The sequence below is a fragment of the Centroberyx gerrardi genome, chromosome 19 (assembly GCF_048128805.1).
Source record: "Centroberyx gerrardi isolate f3 chromosome 19, fCenGer3.hap1.cur.20231027, whole genome shotgun sequence".
Taxonomy (NCBI): domain Eukaryota; kingdom Metazoa; phylum Chordata; class Actinopteri; order Beryciformes; family Berycidae; genus Centroberyx; species Centroberyx gerrardi.
In genome coordinates, this window is record NC_136015.1 from 16,655,319 (window position 1) to 16,671,222 (window position 15,904).

The following is a 15,904-nucleotide window of genomic DNA, read 5'->3' on the forward strand; positions in this document are numbered from 1 at the left end:
CACGTTTTAAGGCTTAAAGACTCTTTTAACATCCTTTCCTTCATCATTTCTTCATGATTAAAATGGATTTAGCAGGTGAAATCATTATGGGATTGTAGTCTATATTATATTGTATTGTATCTTATTTATTTATTATCTTATTTAGCAGGATTCATGTTGCCAGTCTATTCCATGGTGTAAGAAGGTGTTCCTAATATTTTGTGCGCTCAATCCATTTTACAACTTCCTCTCTAAATGCCGATTTTTTTCCATGTCAGTCTTCATACTTACCACTTCACCGGGGATGGAGGGTGGTCGCATTTTGTCTGAAGTTTAGGTGACACCGCAGGGAAAGCTAGAAGGTTGTACAGTTATCTCCAGGCTGTTTATTATGCGAAACCATACAACCAACTACCTCACACTGCAGAGCACTGGAGCAGGGTCATCGCTGGAATCTCTTCCTCTCTTCCCCCACGCCGAGACTCGTCTTTTTTCCACCGTCTGTCTGTCTGCCTCTCTGTCTCTCTCTCTCTCTGCCCTTGCCTCCTCTCTCTCTCATTTCAGTATTTCACATATTCATTGTACAGCTTCACTACTTTTCAGATGAAAAGAATAACTATGTTTTCATATATCTCTTCTGAGAGCTTGTATACATTTCATATAGATCAGACTGTGGCAGTTCTCCAGTTCTAAGTGAAACCAAATATAACAACATGTCAGAAAAAGATGATAAAAAAAATTACTTTGTTTTACCTGGTTTGCAGCTACAACATTAAAGTGTGATACAGTGAAACTATTGGAATTATGCTATAATCCCTGCCATATGCAGTGTGCTAACAGCTGAGATTATAACTAACCATGCACCCCTATGTATTTTTGTGGACTTGTCTCCCTCTTGTGGGTAGACACAGAAAGTAGAGACGCCCCCCCCTCTCCCCCCACCCCCACCAGGGGCCAAGGCAGACCTTCACTGTCTCTGAACACAAAGGCAAGCACTTAACCTGCAGTTGCTTACTGTAGGCGTCTGCCTGACCTACTTCGGCAATACAAGTGGAGCTTGTGGAATCTTCCATATCCTTGAACACTCAATTCAGCACAACTGAACAGGCTTCATTGTTTTTCTGTGGTTAAAGTCTAATAATCCTGTTCTGTTTTCATTTCAGTTACATTCCAGTATAGTCATGGTGTTTGAGGAAGGTCTGTATCAGATATCACATTTTCAGCTTCGTCAAAGGAACATATTTTGTTTGACAGTCGTAAGTCATCATCTGCTTGGATTCTGCACTCATCTATGGCAGCGTATCAGCTCAACATATTGGACCACAATCCTTCTTCCAATTATATGATACTGCCAAAGGTATGCAATATCATATACTTATGGGAACATGAACAGTCCTGAGCAAAGAAGTGGCTGAACAGAGTTTGCTTCAATTTATTTCAGACATTATGCATCCATTTTGAAGGCTTTTAAGTATCTGATACATAATGTACATCTCAAATTTAAATACGTGAAACTAAGTTCCGATATACTTTTGCTCATGTTTGGTGCTTCTCTCAGTGCTGCATTTACATACATTTCTCAAATTAAAGTAATAACTGTTTAACAAAGGCATGAATGGCCTTGAGGCTGTGGATTATCATCAAATATTGTCACCTACTGTTACCTAACAAAATGGTGACAATGTTGAGCAACAAGACATTGCCTATTGGTCATTATAATAAAAAATAAACTCTTATTTTTTATTTTCAGACTGGGAAGACTTACATTAGTATTATTTTGGTTCGATTTTTGTCCAGGAATGGCACAAGATTTCTCAGCACACTAAGAAAGGATTGGCAGAGTTGCACTGTCTATTAAGGTATATTTAGGGTAATGTAGAAATTGGTGCTTCATAGTACAGCTCTCTGTGTAACAAAAACGATCTAATGGGTAGGTAATTGGATGACAATTTGGAGTAACAGCACTATCAAGTCAATCTCCCTCATTATACTCCATAAATAATGGGGCACACCCAGACATTCGACATCTAACTGAGGTGGAGATCTCTCATTTTCGCAAAAGCAGCAAATTGGCTGTTGTTAGCAGTCAATGGTGGTGTTTTGACGCTCCTCCTGTGTGCCTCAAGGACTCATTGATTACTTGATAGCTGCTGCACAGCTGAGTTGCTAGGCCTCCTATTCAGCTTGGTCAATGCACCAAAAATACAACCTTCAAGGCTGAGATGACTGGGGCCCCACTGACAAAACTGGATTCAAACCTGAGAGTGGTTTATGCCTTCATCCTCAACAAATTACTTTCTCTATTGACCACAAGGTCAAGAGAAAGCACCATGGCTAATTGCATATGAATGTCTATTGTATTAACAACAGGTAAATGTGTGTGTGGTGATGAATGGCTATTGGGTCCTGCTCAAGTACTCTATGGGGATAAATGCTCACCAGAATCAGTCTCAACTTGCGATTGTACAAATGACTTGACATTCAACCACTACTAAATGAAAGATGAACCAAGTGACTGCAAGTCTCAATAGGTACAGCACAGCGTGCTTAATAGAGACATAGCTAATTTTTTTTTCTTTTTATACTTGTGTTGGACAGCTTCCAAATGCAAACCCATTCACCTCGCCTGTCTATTCCTCTTTCCGCTGCCCTCTGCCATGCTAAAAGCCCACCCTCCGCCTACCCTTCATTTTCTTTCTTTGGCCGTCCTCCCGCCTCTTGTGCCTCTTATTTGTCCTTCATCACCAAACATTTCAGGCCTCAAAATCTTTTACAACTTTTTTTTTCTTTTTTCCTCAGACAATCTCTCTGTTCATACCAACTAAGTCTCCCCCCTTCATCCCCTTGATTCCACTCCTCCCCTTTTTAAATCTCTCTCACCGTCTCATTCGCAGTCGGATCACGCATGAATGCGGCATGGTTGTGCCAATGCCAGCTCTTTGCCAGTCTGCCTGGGTGTGTTTGTGTGCCAATGTGAGTCTGGTGGGAAGCCCCTGCGCTGGATGCCAGGGCGGCGTATAAGCCCAAACCCCGGTTGGTGTGGGGTCAGGTGAAGCTTTGTGAGGATTACTGTTCACCCTCTTGAGTGAGCGAAAACAAATTAATCATGTTGAAACAAAGAACATACCTGGGTTCAATTAAAATCGCCAAGATGTTCGTAAACTTTAAAATTGTTGGAAACAGGTAGTTCTGCCGGTGCCTCATGAATATCCAACAGGCAGTTTTATTGTGACGTTATTTCATGATAACCCATACCTGTCGTTAAATTTCTACACCTCATGACAATGAGCGGCCTAAAGCCAAAAGTTAGTTTACTAACTTAGTATTAGCACTTGCAGTAATCTTTCCATAAGTATTCATTTTTATGGTAAGCAGATATGCATTAGAGAAAAGAATAATAGTAACAATTAAATAATGTCCTTCTTGAGCTAGCTGGCTAGTACCAAGTTGACCAAGAGGAGTTGGATTAGTATTGCAACAGAAAATTGAAAGCACCTTTGGTGCTAAGAAGGCCTTAAATGTCTATAAAGTTAGCCAAAAATTCCTTGTTGCCAGGCTATCACCAGTGTATCACCAGTTCCCACAAAGAAATAAAGACAATTTGTGAAATTATGCTTGCAAATACTGTGTTTATGTAAACGTCTGAAATTAAATGAAGTGTTAGTAATGGTTATCAAAAGCAATAGTGACTTTGGGGCCGTGGATACTGTGTTGATCTTGCCTAACAACAAACATCACAATATTGAGCAATAACACATTGCCTCTCAGTCATTGTTGCTAAAATAATAAAAGTAAACTCTTACTTTGATTAAAAATCCATTATACAAGTTACAGGTTTTGTCTTAAGACCAGAGCTGTATGTGTGAAGGTGACACAATTGCTATACTGTATATACAGAGATAGTGTGACTATTTGGCAAAAAAAAAGGTTTAAGAGACTCCTTTTCATCTGTGTATTTGACAGTTAAGGAACACAATTTATAATCGTTACATTCAAGTAAGAATATATTCAAATTCTTGGTTGAAAATGAAAAAAAATTGCAATTTATGACAGATATGAAAAAACGAAATTAAGGAATACTGCAGCTCATTAGCCTATAGAGGAATCCAAAGTAGAAAATTGAAAAACCGAGGGCTAGATCTCAGCTGACTGGAAAAAGACAGAAAATGTTGCTGTCTTGGCAAATACCTGCAATTTTGGTGCTTGTCTTTATCTTGAGTTGAAAGTTTGCATGGCCATTTATATATTGCGTGAGTTTGGATCCTTGAGAAATCCATCTCAAGATTTTGAAAATAGGCGGCATTAAAAAAATATGCATTGTGTTCTTCATCCTTTAAAAACTTATCTCAGATACATGAAATTCGTCCAACAACAGTAGACAGAGCAGGAAGCCTTCAGAGGGCAAAGACTTGGAAGAATCCAATGGAGAAAGTGAAAACAAAAGAGTCACTTGATTGACTGAAGAGAACCAGATAATTCATGTGAGAAAAATAACTGAAATCAAACACGCGTCTGTCTCCCAACAAGACGTTTTTGTCAATTATAAAACCCCTTTTTCTTTCTTCTTTCTTCTTATAAAAATACATAAAAAATTGCTCAGGATCGGCTTTCAAAGATAAAAGGATGTTCTCAGGTGACAGCTTCACCGTTCACACTCTTAGAGAGCGATGACTACAGTTTTGATGACACACAAAGACAACGGCACCACCCAAAAAGCGAAGGGCACAGAGTAGCAAAATCTGCCCAGCGACAGCAAATAAACGGTTTAACAGAGCCTTGAATCCATTGCCAAGTGCCACCTGCCTTCAGCAAAGCAGAAAAACAGACCAGTTCAACTGGAATGCAAGCTTCAGACAGCGGTTCTCAATCTTAGGGCCGGGGACTGGTGCTGGTCCATGGGATTTCACTGAGCGGTACCTGGTCTGTTTAAATGAATGTCAACTGCTCCTGGTTTCAATGTAAGGGGTTGTTGCAGGTGACGAGAAAACTATATAATGTGTCCACTTGACACAAGACAGGCATGTGGTAAGATCACAAAAAAAGAAAAACAAGATAAACAGCAATCCCCATTAGAAATGACTGAGAGTCGTGTGGCCAGAAAACCTGAAATCCTAGATGAAAAAAAATCACCTCCCAAACAAAGAAGACGTATGGTCTCTTAGAACAAAATCACCAAATAATGCTGGTCTAGGAGACACATCTAACTACACCAGAGCCGCAGGCAGGTGGGGGCATGAACCAAATGGTTGAGAGTGTGATAATTTCTTTCCCGGTAATATTTATAAAGATTTATGAGAACCACGTAATGCGACTGTTTGGACTTTGGGGACCAAGACAGAATGCTATGCCGCTCATGTCCCCCTCAAAACTGGGTCTGACTCCCTGCAGTGAGATCCGGGCTCCAGACCACTGAGGATGCTAACTTGCCTCTTCAGTCAGATGACAACATGGTTCAGGGCCAGGATAAGTATCTGCTATTCACAGACCATAAATTATTAGCTCTCTCAAGATGGAACGAAATGCCGTAGTGCAATTTCTCCCAAACCCCCCTTTTCGCTCTCCTCGTACCTTATTTACAAAGGCAGAAAACGTTACCATGGGAACACACTGCCAGGCAACCTCAATGGCTTGGCATGATGCCCAATGGTTGCTAGGGCACTGTTGTCAATGGCTATTGGGTTGTGTGGGCCAGTTTCATGGTGTGTGTGTGTGTGTGTGTGTGTGTGAGTAGGAGAGGCAGAGAAAGCATGAAAAAGCAAGAGAAAGTGCGTATATTGGTGTGTGTGTGTGTGTGTGTGTGTGTGTGTGTGCGTGCGCACATGTGATTATGCGTACTATGTACCATGCACAGGGAAACTACAAGATGAGAAAAATTATGCACACAATTTAATGTTCTGATTCCATAATGAAGGCTTTTATGTGGGTCCAATATGCAATTATCTTAAATAATGTGTAACATTCTCTTTGAATTGGTTTTCTTACAGCTGGTTTGACTGTGATTGACAAGAAATGGGAAACAGCTAGTTTGTTGGCAATATAACATATTTTATCTTAATAGAGTGTGTGTGTTTTTGATAGAGAGAGAGCGAAAGAGAGAGAGAGCGATAGAGAGCGAGTGCAATTCTTTAAGTGTGTGTTCCATATAGCACATGTAAAGTACATGGTAAGAATAACTGCAAACACAATGTAGTGGGCTGATTCCATAACCATGCAAGCACTTATGTGGGGTCCAATATGCAATTACGTTGAATAACATACATGATGGCTCTCTGATTTGGTTTTCTTTCAACAGATTCGACTGGGTGATTGGTAACAGATGGGAAGCAGTCCGTTTATAGTAGTGGTGATATAACCATTTTGCCTCCATACATTGTCATTCAACAAAATACTTATGTTTTATGATGAGAGTGAGAATGAAGAGAGAGAGAGAGAGAGAGAGAGAGAGAGAGAGAGAGAGAGAGAGAGGTTGCTATATTAAGAGAAGCTGAGAGACACATGGTGATGTTAGTCTCTCTCCTAGTTGAAGTTCTACATCACTGGCTCTGATCTTTCTCCGAAACTTCTCTGATGTCTCTTTCTCTCTCTCTAGCTATTTGCTCTCTCTCTTTCATTCCAGTTAGATTCAAAAGGCCTTTATGTGAATGAATGGGTAGAAACAGATGTTGCCGAAGCCTTTACCTCACAACTGGGGTCTAGTCGGAGAGTTTTCCCATGGTTCCCGCTCACTGGGGAGTTTCCAGGGTCGACCGCAGCATTCCTGAAATCAGCAGAGCATCATGCAGATTATTAGCACACCACAGGATAGGAAGTGGAACATCAATATACACATTCAGCCATAAAGTTGGAATAAGTAAACAAATAAAATCAACCATCCAGACATAACCTTATCTGGGCTTCGACCCAAACCCATAGTCTAATGCCATTTCCAACTGAAACCAAGTGCCTGACATCTACCATTTAATATTGTGGGGGACCCAATTATAACATAATACGACAAGATAATTAAAATATAATGGACCAATCCCTGATCAGAGAATGAGCACTCAGCAGCAGAAAGGAATGAATAGAAACGCAAACATTTATGACGGAGGAAGCATCAAACAATGTCTGCAGAGTATGAAATGGATTAACAAAGCGGGAGATAAGGGCGAGAGTGAACACAAAGAATGAATGGATGGTGGTACAAAAATACATGCAGAGTAGAGATGGTTAAAGACAATGCTGATGAATAATACATTAATAATGCTGGAAAATACAATCCGACATCATAAATTAAACAGCAGCGAGCCAAACAAATGCAATAATTATGACACTGCAACACAATGAAAAGACAACAGAGATGGAGACGCGCGAGTGTGTGTTGGTCTGCGCTCATTAATTCCCACATGTGTATGTATATGTGGGTCTCTGTGTTCCTGTCTGCATGCACTTAGGGAAAGCGAGTATTGCCTGCGGTGCGTCTTATCTAACATTACCGGGAGGAAGCACGGCCAACCCCACCCCCCCAACCCCCCTTCCCCCCACCCCGCCTCTGTTTCCCACCCCTTTGAACTGAAGCCGCTGCTGGAGATGCAGTCTGACTGAGCACAGCACGTCCTAAAAGGGGGTCAGAGGGCAGGACAAACAGTCTGGTGTCATGGCAACTTGATGCCACCAACCAAAAATTTGGGGTGGGTGGTGGGGCCGTAGGAAAGGTTGGTCAACCTGTCATCACTCTGCCAGCCAAATTAAACATTGAGCCTTAAATATACTCAGCGCTCATGTGTTCATAAGTCACGTTTTATTTCTGCATGAATGTGAATGTTTTGGGTTTGGCTCTGGGCTTTTAATGCATCCCAGTTGAACATTCCTCTGTACTCTTTAATGACAGTGGGAACAGTGGGAATCTATGAAGCGCATCAGTGAGCACAGCCTAGCCTTTAAATTGATTGAATTTGACAGTTTCACATTGAAGAATATGAACAGTTCTGCTGCAATACATAAAGAGCAGGATAAATTATACCATTCCTTGCCTTTTCTCTGAACAATGCTGCCAAAAAATAATTCCCGTGCGTTTATTGTACTAATGATTGTGAGTTGGACTCTTCAGCAAACCTGAGAAATGAACTGCAGCTGTAATTGTGTCGCCTGCCAGTGCCAGCCCCGACTGACTCTGTTTTCATCTCACTCCTGAGGTGTTGGATCAATATGGAATCCAGGCTCCTTTCTATGTCATTAGCTTGTCTGATGCTTGAGGAGGGACCTCTCTAAACCTTCGTGTCTTCAACCTCTGAAATCTCTCTGACTGCAGATGAAGAGTGTGTGTTTGAAGGTGTGTCTGTCTGTGTGTGTCTGTGTGTGTGTGTGTGTGTGTGTGTGTGTGTGCGCATATTAACTTTCAAAGCAACTGAAACGTATAACAGGTGTGTAAACGGGTGCTTCTCCCTCTTAGTCTGTGTGTGTGTGCGTGAGAGAGAGAGAGAGTGAGTGCGTGTGTGTGTGAGGTTTGTGTGCGCATGGTGTGTGTCCTTGTGTTTGTTCAATGCGGCAGAGGGTGGAGTGGCAGATCAATAGGAAACAAATGAATTCAGATCAATATTAAGCCAGGGAGTGAAGGAGAGAGAAGGAGAGATTGAAAGCGAGGGAGTGGGGTGATGCACTACAGAGGAGGAGGGGCCGCGGGCTGGTGGGCTGATGTGTTACCAGTAGCACACCAGCTAACTGTACACTTGGGAAAGACCACTCATTTCTACAGCCAAAACCTCAGTGCTTTGAGGTCATTGACAGTTACAATGGATGGTTAAGCGAGGTGGAGAGACAACAGAAAGAGACGCGAGAGCGGCAGTCTGGCATTCCTGCATCGCCAGTGATATTCTGTTTTAGAGGACAGCAGTAATGAGATGAGACTGGATACACCTCCTTTTCCAGCTATATCTATATTTATTTTATTTTGTTGTATTGTATTTTTTTTATAGGTTTATGAGACCTTTGTAGTCCATGCTGGAAAAGCACTACCTGGATATAAGAATTTGTACTGTATGTACAAATCACTTTTTATTTTAGAATGTATTTTTTCCATCCGCTCTTTCATTTGTTCATTCAAGAAGAAGACAAAGTAGACTAAGAAGAAGACAAAGAAGAAAAAGAAGAAGAAGAAGAAGAAGAAGAAGAAGAAGAAGTAGAAGAAGAGGAAGAGGAAAAAAAGAAGAAGAAGAAGAATCATCATCCTCATCATCTTTCTCAACATCACCATCTTATTGTTATTAGAGTATTTTAGTATTACGCTGTTACAGCACTGTTTCTCTCTGTATTGTTGCCGCAGACTAGTTTGGTGATGATTGAGGTGATCGGGTCATGGCTGTCAGCCACCTATCCTTGATCTCAGATTTTAGAGCAGTGACATCTGTCGCTGTCTGGGAGAAGCGGACACACAGCAGCTGTGGGAAAAGTGAACTTTGACCCCTGAATTACTACTCCATGCCCGCTTAAACAGCACAACTCCCACTCTCCAAACTCATGTAATAGACCAATTTTGATTAGTAGAATGTGATGGAGAAAATCCTGCAAGGATTAAACTTTGACCTTTCAACTTTAGCTCCCAACATCTATGACCAAACCTGAGAAGACCCAACTAGACCCAACTAGTTGAAAAAACCTGATGGGTTCAGGTTGGATTGGACCGGACTTTCTTACTGCCCATTTCTCACTTTAACTCCTGGGCTTGGAATGGAAAAAAGTTTGGTTGAAAATTAATCTTATTTAGACTATTATTAAAAAATCATTAGCAATTTCACGCTTTAGTCAGGTTGAGCTCACAAAAAAAGTTATAACCCTCAGGCTTGGTTTGGGTTTGGACAGAAATTTCTCCAGTTCGGGTCAGCTTGGTCTAAAATGTTCAGGCCTGAGTGAAGCTGTGCTCCCTGTCTACCTAAATAGCACATGTAAGGTCCTCTGCTGAAATATGATATACCAATCTATATTCGTCTAGACTGTGATAGAGAAATTTTGAGTCCCCAGAGATTAGATTGAGTATCATATTCCTACAGTTTAGAATATTATTTTGAGCTGAGCAATACATGGGCAATGGATTACAGCAGTAATGATATCATCCTCTCAGTCTTTTATCTTCTTGAGTGTGTTGAAGTATTCACGGTATTTATACCAATAATGTGGGTTTACAAGTTTCGCAATATTTACATTTATCTATTATCTCAGCGGCAATTATCAGCATCAAGCCTTTTACGGGTGAGATATATCATACCAGAGCAGTGATTTCCGTCTCTGCTGAAAAATATTTGAGATTCTTTTGCCTTGGAGTATCGCCTCGAAATTGCAAACAGGATTACTCGGCTTTGTGTATCTGCTCATCTCTCGGCTGTGAGATCAAAGCATCAAGAGCCATTTGGGAGTTGAAACTGAATGGGACTTTGAAGTGAAAGTGGTGAAAACAAACACATGGGTACTGAGTGCTGGTGAACGGCCACTATCCACTTCCAACTCAAGGTTCCTCCGCTCTTGAGATGGATATTAATGACAAATGCCTCAGTTAGCTTGGAGTGCTGTATCTATAGTGCCTTAGAAAAGATATGCACTGTGTGATATGGTTTAACTGAAGAGGCTAGCTGAAGCGGTGGAGCTCCCAGAATGAAAACAATTTAGCCTTGTGAGAGAAGGGCGGATGGCTGTTGGGGACACTGAACACCACTCATACATCGTTAATATAGACTGGATATGTGTTTGGACTGTGACAGGTTAAATTCTAAAGCCGCTTTCACTTCACCTTGGAAAGCATGATCAGATTAGGTCCCAATATACTGATATATTTGCAACGGCATTCATTCCACTATTAACGCACCGATAAGATCAGCACAAAAATGAGTTTTAGCACACTGAAGTAAGGCTGTTTTTAAGACTTTCATATTTACTGTACACTAAACTGCAAATGTGTTTTACTTTATTCTGGTCCAGAATTTGGTCTGGAAGATGGTTATATTGATGAACTATGTTAAGTATCAATGATAACACAAAAAAAAAATTCATATCAGCTAGGGCTGTGCAAATAATCATGTGAAATTTTATATTGCAATTTTAGCAACCACAAAATAATAGTTGTAGAATATTGGCATTGAAACAGTGAAACATCTCCCTTCACTTAGAACAGCAGCTGTAGTTGAAAACAGTCAAGATGTTGATATAAGATGCAAAAAGTGCAATAAAATCATTTTGAAACCTCATCATCATCATGATCAGGACTACAGTTGTGATTACACATTTTTTGTACAATATCTAGCAAAATAATCAGGATTTTAATTTTAGCCATAATTGTATCAGATATCTTATTGTCTTTTAGTTTCTCTATGTTAGCACTACTGCTTTATGTGAATCATCATAAATCACACATTTTGTAGCACCCAGTGGAGCAAAGAAGGGACTGGGTGAGAGGAGTATGCAACCAGGGACAGCTGCCTTCTGAGTCAATCTATCACACTTATGTGGAAAATAATGTCCGTAGCAGGGAGTTGAGCAGTCCTTCGAACACATCACGGTCACTCATTTCACCCTTGTTGAGCTCGCACTATCATTTTCACCTTTGGCAATTTCCCTCAGTGAGAGCAGCTGAGAGAGAGAGAGAGAGAGAGAAAGTGTCCATGGATAGAAACGAGATAGGGAGGGATACAGAGATAGATGTTGCGGATTAATTATACTGAGACAAAAAGTGTGTGTTTGGGAGTGTGTGTGTGTGTGTGTGTGTATGTTATATGTGAGAAAGTGAGAGAGAAAGAGAGAGAGAGAGAGAGAGATAGATAGAGACAGAGAGAGAGAGAGAGAGAGAGAGAGAGAGAGAGAAAGGGGAGACTGCAGCCCTGAAACATGCTATGGCAAAAACGTTTTCCTTCTATTCATGCAAAATAAAAGCCTTTTTGAATTCAACTGAATTGATAGAGGAAGCAAATGCTAGAGAGAGAGTGAAAGAGAAAGAGAAAAAGAAAAACAGAGAGAGAGAGAGAGAGAGAGAGAGAGACAGACAGACAGAGAGACATACCTGAGGCAGTGATGTAGAACTTCAACTCCGACCAGACAGTCTGTTCAAAAGCATGGAGAGGCTAACATTGCCATGTCTCTCTCAGCTTTTCTTCCTGTCTCTCTTTTTTAATCTGACAACCCCCCCTCCCTCTCTCTCCCTCTGTCTCTCCCTCTCTCTCCCTCTCTCTCTCCCTCTCTCTCCGTCCCCCTGAGCTGTGTTCTATGTGTCCCGTCCCTGCCTCTCTCGATCTCCCTGCCTCTAATGTGCTTTGGCGTGTGTTACCCACGGGTCCCTGCGCGCCGCTGCCACCACCCTAAAGCCGGGTCAGGGGGCGGTGGAAGCGGCGCGCTGCCGTCTGTGACATCATCAGTCACTGCTATTACTCACGTCTCACCTCCCCTCACTGTCTGAAACTGCCAGGGCTGTGGGGGCTTGGTGGCAGGCTGCACGAAACACACACACACACACACACACACACACACACACACACACACACACTGACGTACACTGCACACATTCTAGTCAGACCTAGGTGAAAGACTATTTGAAGAGCTTCATTCCAAAATGCTGTGAGTGCAATTTGGAAATTTCTGCTTCCTGAAGTTGTTATGTCAATATTGTCTCACGCACATTTGAGACTGTCAGGTGATTCTAACCTCAAAAACATTACTGTTTCATAAGCACAGGTCTTAAGGTGATCCGTAACTTGAACAGGAAGCCATAATGGACTTACTACTTTGACGTGAGCAATCATTTTTGTCATAGTAGGTGTCCGTTTTTTAAATGGTGAATATCTTGTTTTGGAATTAATCTCTTCACTTGCAAATAAGCGTTGGTTTTAACCTAAATGGACTACCAGATGGGTGGGGTTTAATGTGCCAGAATAATTCAGATGATGTCAGGTAAATTGCCAATCACAGAAAAGTATGCTAAATTGACTTTTGATTAATTTTTAAAACTTTCTAGCATTCATTGTATTGTACTATGTGGCAAACCACAGCCATCAGGCACCCAAGTAAAGTGAAACCACAAATCATAAACCCAGGTATGGTTCAAGTACTGTTTGGACAAAGAGTTTAAAAGAACAACAAGAGGAATCACCATTGTGAGAAATTGCCTGCAATATATAGAGAATAATTTTGCATCACTCTACAGTATGTTAACACTCAAAATTAACCTAATTTGTACACTGCTATCACAACTTCACACAAAATCATATTGCTGGTTGCTCCATTCATTCATACAAACTCTTGACTATGCATTAGCTGGCAGCAGCAAATGTGTCCATCCCTGCTGAAGTGTCCCTGAGCCAGACACATTGTCTAACATGGCCATGTGTTGTAACATGGCCAAGTGCTCTAAATTCCTAAAAAATCCCCAAAACATGATTGACAACCCTGCGTGAGGTATACGACTGTGCATGCCCTACATGTGTGTGAAAGAGAGAAATATGCTTCCATTCAGTGAGCATGTGTGTGAAGTTCTGACTGTGTCAAATCGCCCCATCTGCCATCAGCAGAAACGGTCCCGTACCTGGGGGTCTGTCTGTCACTCCCGCTGCCAGCCAATGAGGATGCGAGACTCTACGAATTCCTTCACTCAGGAATATGGATAGCTGGTATGGAGTCGCTCGGCCGGTGTGGGAACGCACCTTATAAATCATACATGACCGGCACCACCAGCCACAATATGCATGGCACTGCACTGCGTTAATAACAAACGTGCCAGTGCCATATTCACGTGCACACAGATCCAGCGGTGCACAGTATCTACATCTTTTTTCTCTCAACTCCCACCCCCAGCACCTGCGGCACTGAACTCCATGTGCCACAGAAAAAGAGTGTGATAGAGAAAGAGAGAGGAGAGAGAGACAAAGAGAGAGAGAGAGAGATAAGAAAAAGAAGATAAAGAGGCAAAGGGGTGGAGAATGGACAAAGCAGACAAAACAATGACAGAATAATGACGTTTGGAATATAAATACCTAAAGGCATGAATATTTGAAGACGAAAAACAAGCGCAAAAAGTGCACGAGGACAAAGACAGACAGAGCGAATGAGGCAGTGAGAAAAACATGAGGCAAAGTAGGACAGAGAAATAGGCAGCGTGACTGAAAGATAGACAGACAGGGATAGATTAGGCAAAAGAGAGGCGAGAGAAAGAGAGAGAGAGAGAGAGGAGAGGGAAAGAAAGAGAAGAGAGCGACAGAGAAAGGGATGAGAGAAAGACAGACTTAGACAGAGAGAGAGAGAGAGAGAAAAAGGGAGATAGGGAGAGACAGGCAGACAGACATACAGAAAGACAGAGGAAGGCAGTGAGAGAGAGAGGCGCAGGGCGGCAGTGCGCGTGCTAAAATAAGAGGCAGACTCTTGTCAGTGCAGTGACCTACTCACGCAGGACTGAGGAATTCTCCCTGTCGACCCGGACACATTCCTCCGGTCCTCAGACGTTAACCCATGCCACACCACCATATTGGACTGCGGCGGCTCACACGGCCCTCTCTGTCCCCGACCGCGCTACGCCCATGCAAACTATTAGTTTAACAATCGGCGATACACACATGCTGCTGGCACTGTGCAGTTTGTGCAGGCGGCATTAGCATTTCCCCATGCTGAATGGGTGCTGTAAGTGAATCTGGAAATCTAATACGTGACCTGCAGTTTACTCACAATGCGCTTCTCGACGTTGCAACAGTGAACTGTTGCAAATCTCTGAACAAACACATTAAACAAGAACGGGCATATCAGGTAAACCGGCCCTGAGTCAACCATCTGTGCGGCCCAGAGAGAGAATGTGTGTGTGCATGCGGCCCTGCGAAAACACATTGTGAAAATATCAGGGCAAGAAGGGCTCTATTGTGTCGCTGTGGCAGAATGTAGCTCTTATTCTCTTGCTGCTGGACCGGGGGCACGGGGGTGACATCAGCACAAAGACAAAAATGTAATGTGAAGCATCTCCAAAGCTAGCTCCGAGGCTAGACCACAGGCCGCTCTTTATACCCGTGCTCTCTCACTTTTCAACAATGTCTGATAATCGGGACGTGACCAGCGGATGACCCTTCCACTTGTTGCTTACTAAGATAAGTCACAGCCAAATGCGTTACACCGAACTGACTCAAATAGGCGTGCTCGCAAAATGAAAAGATTGTCTGCCTGCTTATTTTACGTAGACCCACAGCGACCGCATATCTGTGAGGTGAATCACGATAGAATGAGTCAGGGAGGAGTAATTCAATTATTCTGATGGTGCATCGGCGTTTCGATCGGTCCGAAGGCTAAAATGGCTGACCAAGTGTTTCTGACTGCTGAGTGCCATTAAACAAAAATCTGGTCAGTAAAGCACTTGATTCTACACAAATCTATACAAATACTGAATCCGTGGGGAGTAATAGTAAATGGAGGATCTGTTTATTGTAGATCCTTTTTGAATAAAAGGAAATGTAAATGCATCCTTACCCCAGAAGATCATGTCTTGAATGAAGAAGCACTGATTGTTTCAGGGGTTCAATCTGAAAAATAGAAAAACATATCCTATATTTTTTTTGCAATATCATTACTACTTATTAATAGGCATGTAGATACTCTGTAAAACATTACTACATTAATACTATTTATGAACTGATTCTGACATATTTGTTTTTTCCTATTCCTTGTCTGTTAAGCTAGCCAGCCCCATTCTCCTTTTTAACTTGCATTTCACTCATTCCACTCACATTCAACCATGTGACTATTTAACTTAGCCTAAGTGATTCAAAATATTTGATATAATATACATATTGTTTTATTTGGCCATACATCTATCAAGGTCTTGTTAATCATCCAGTAAATATGGTGCCTCCGATTCTTTCAGCCATTTCATTGTACAGTTTTAATTTCACACAAAGACTGGGCTACAACACCAGCAATATTGAGTTTGTCAGTTTCC